Raw genomic sequence first — 4,224 nt, 5'->3', positions numbered from 1 at the left:
GGGGGGACAGTGTAAAGGGAGCTTTATTCTGTATCTAACCCCGTGCTGTCCCTGTCCTGGGAGTGTTTGATGGGGGGACAGTGTAGAGGGAGCTTTACTCTGTATCTAACCCCGTGCTGTCCCTGTCCTGGGAGTGTTTGATGGGGGGGACAGTGTGAATGATTTGAATAACATATCTCCGTAAACAACAAGTGGCAAACATTTCTGTAACCCCCTTAACATCAGAAAGCACTCCAAAGAAATGTAATAAAAGCAAGTTTGTTCACAAATTAAAGCAAACAGACCATATCTCACATATAACACAGTCTGGAGCTGGATGAACACAGCAGGCCAGGCAGCATCAGAGGAGCAGGAACGCTGATGTTTCGGGTCGGGAACCTTCTTCAGAAATGGGGTCCCCACCCGAAAAGGGGTCCCGACCCGAAACGTCAGCTTTCCTGTTCCTCTGATGCTGCCTGGCCCCGCTGTGTTCCTCCAGCTCCACACTGTGTTATCTCCGACTCCACTATCAGCAGTTCCTGCTATCTCTGGGACCATATCTCAGTTGAAAAAGACCACAGTGAATGATGTTGGTTTTAAGAAGCACCTTAAATGGGAGTCTGAGTGCGATTTGAAGAGGGGCAGGCAGGTTTTGGAGAAGATTGAGGTTGTTGGGAAGCTGAAGGACCAACGGGAGAGGGATGGAAACTGTGAGGGAGGGCGATACCGGAAGGATTTGGAAGTAATGATAAAGGATTTGAACTTCAGGTGTTGCATCAACAAACACCAATTTCGATCAGCGAACAGAATACGAGGCACTGCAACAGACAAGTTGCGTCATGGGCTGTGGACATCATTGGTGAAGCCAACCCCTGGAATACTCTGTGTGCAGTTTGGGGTCGCCTTACCTCAGGAAGGAGGGTTCTGGAGATGGAGGGAGGGCAGGGAAGTTTTCCCAGTCTGATTCCTGGGATGGCAGGGCTGACGGATGAAGAGAGACTTCTCCATTCACTGGAGATAAGAAGAATGTGAGGTTGGGGATGGGCTAGATCTCATAGAAACAGATTAATGTCCAACAGGACTTGAGAGGGTCAATATGAGAAGGATGTTCCCCATGACTGGGAGAGTCCGGAACTGGGAGAGGTGGGGGGATGGTCCAAGGAGACTGGGTAGGACTGAGATGAGGAGAAATATCTTCGCCCAGAATTCTCTGCCACAGAAAGCAGTTGAGGCCAAAACATTGAATAGGTTTCCGAAGGGGTTAGAGATAGTTGTTGGGGCTAAAGAGATCGAAGGGAATGGGGGATTGAGTTGGATGATCAATGAATGGTAGAGTAGTCTTGAAGGGCTGAATGGTCTACTCCTATTTTCTACGTTTCTATGTTTGGACATGACATTTTGGCAACGTCAATGTCCCTTAGGGAGGGAATTCCAGGATTTTGACCCAGCGACACTGAAGGAATGGCGATATATTTCCAGGGCGACATGGTGGCTCAGTGGTTAGCACAGCTGCCTCACAGTGCCAGGGACCTGGGTTCAATTCCACCCTCGGGCGACTGTCTGTGTGGAGTTTGCACATTCTCCCCGTGTCTGCATGGGTTTCCTCCCACAGTCCAAAGATGTGCAGGTGAGGGGTGGATTGGCCGTGCTAAATTACCCATAGTGCCCAGGGATGTGCGAAATTACCCATAGTGTCCCAGGGTTGTGCAGGTTAGGGTGGATTGGCCGTGCTAAATTACCCATAGTGCCCAGGGATGTGTAGGTTAGGGTGGATTGGCTGTGCTAAATTGTCCCATAGTGTACAGGGATGTGTAGATTAGGCGGGGTTATAGGGTCTGGGTGGGACAGTGCAAGGGTCGGTGTGGACTTGTTGGGCCATAGGGCTTGTTTCCACACAGTAGGGATTCTATTCTACAAATAAAAAAGCCAGGACGGTGAGTGGCTCAGAGGGGAACTTGCAGGGGGTGGTGTTCCCATGTATCTGCTGCCCCTTGTCCTTCTAGATGGAAGTGGCCGTGGGTAAGGAAGGTGCTGCCTGAGGATCTTTGGTGAGTTTCTGCAGTGCATCTTGTAGATGGTACACACTGCTGCGACTGAGCGTCGGTGGGGGGAGGGAGTGGGATGTTTGTGGATGTGGTGCCTATCGAGCGGGGGCTGCTTTGTCCTGGATGGTGTCGAGCCTTTCGAACGGCTAGAGGGAACTGAGAGGGAGGGAGACCCAATTCGCGGATGAGCAAAAGTGGGGGAAGAATGCAAAAGAGATGGATTTGGCCTGAGCGAATGGAAATGGAGTGAAAATCCACAACACGAAAGATGAGCGGACGGTGGGATTACAGGATTGGGGGCAGTGCTGTTTGGAGAGCAAGGTGTAGCAAGTGGTACAAAGGTCATATTATATACAAGTGGTATGATCTGACTCAATCTCGTCTGTTGAGCATAATTTCCTGGAGTATCATGTTCAGTCAGATATCAGTGAGTTCCCAATTGTCAGCATGAACTTTGTGAAAGGCAACATAGGAAGACATAATTAACTCAGATTTGCATATGTTACCACAGACTCAGAGCAGGACCTGGGAGGCCTCGAACGTTTAGCTACAAACAAGCAGCCGGTCTCTCAGCTTCTCAGAAGTGACGAGCGAATGTGGTAACAGTGAGCAGAGTGACGCTGAGAGGGGAAGGGTCAACAGCGAACTCCCCAGCATCTGCACCTAACCCTGTGCTGTCCCTGTCCTGGGAGTGTTTGATGGGGGGACAGTGTAGAAGGAGCTTTACTCTGTATCGAACCCAGTGCTGTCCCTGTCCTGGGAGTGTTTGATGGGGGGACAGTGTAGAAGGAGCTTTACTCTGTATCTAACCCCGTGCTGTCCCTGTCCTGGGAGTGTTTGATGGTGGGACAGTGTAGAAGGAACTTTACTTTGTATCTAACCCCGTGCTGTCCCTGTCCTGGGAGTGTTTGATGGGGACAGTGTAGAAGGAGCTTTACTCTGTATCTAACCCAGTGCTGTCCCTGTCCTGGGAGTGTTTGATGGGGGGGACAGTGTAGAAGGAGCTTTACTCTGTATCTAACCCCGTGCTGTCCCTGTCCCTGGGAGTGTTTGATGGGGGGACAGTGTAGAGGGAGCGTTACTCTGTATCTAAACCCGTGCTGTCCCTGTCCCTGGGAGTGTTTGATGGCGGAACAGTGTAGAGAAAGCTTTACTCTGTATCTAAACCCGTGCTGTCCCTGTCCCTGGGAGTGTTTGATGGGGGCACAGTGCAGAGAGAGCTTTACTCTGTATCGAACACTGTGCTGTCCCTGCCGTGGGAGTGTTTGATGGGGAACAGGGTAAATGGAGCTTTACTCTGTATCTAACCCCGTGCTGTCCCTGTCCCTGGGAGTGTTTGATGGGGGAACAGTGTAGAGGGAGCTTTACTCTGTATCTAACCCCGTGCTGTCCCTGTGCTGGAAGTGTTTGATGGGGGGACAGTGTAGAGAGAGCTTTACTCTGTATCTAACCCCGTGCTGTCCCTGTCCCTGGGAGTGTTTGATGGGGGACAGTGCAGAGGGAGCTTTACTCTGTATCGAACCCCGTGCTGTCCCTGTCCCTGGAAGTCACAATAACATACTCCAAGCTGAGTGTAGCTTTCAGCAGTTGAACACGAACAGCTACACTTGGTCTGAGAGCAAATACATACGAAAAAATTGTTGAGCAAACGCAAGGGGAATTTGGAAGGTATCAAAATTTCAGCAGTGCTGGGCTGCATATTGTGTGGTCAGGACGGCTTGCAATTCAAACAAGGGTCTCAATCTTTGGGGAACTCACAAGCAGTAGGTTGGAAAAACCCGTCTGAGGTTTCACGTGTCTGCCTGCGAAGCCACAGTGAAAGGCAGGAACGTGAGCAATTACACTGTGTCCCATCTCCCTCCCAGGCCCGTGCGAAAACTCTGCTCTCAGGGCCTAACACTGTCAGCAGAAGTACATACACGGGCCAGGCCACCGGACACCAGCTGTCCTCTGAGTCAGATGTCTCTGAGTAAACATCACTCTCAGGAAACATTGTCAAATCTGAAACCACAATGTCACAGCGCTGAGGGAGCGCCACACTGTCGGAGGGTCAGTGCTGAGGGAGCGCCACACTGTCGGAGGGTCAGTGCTGAGGGAGCGCCGCACTGTCGGAGGGTCAGTGCTGAGGGAGCGCCGCACTGTCGGAGGGTCAGTGCTGAGGGAACGCCGCACTGTCGGAGGGTCAGTGCTGAGGGAGCGC

The sequence above is a fragment of the Rhincodon typus genome, chromosome 35 (assembly GCF_021869965.1).
Source record: "Rhincodon typus isolate 14 chromosome 35, sRhiTyp1.1, whole genome shotgun sequence".
Taxonomy (NCBI): domain Eukaryota; kingdom Metazoa; phylum Chordata; class Chondrichthyes; order Orectolobiformes; family Rhincodontidae; genus Rhincodon; species Rhincodon typus.
This window is presented reverse-complemented; position numbering follows the sequence as displayed.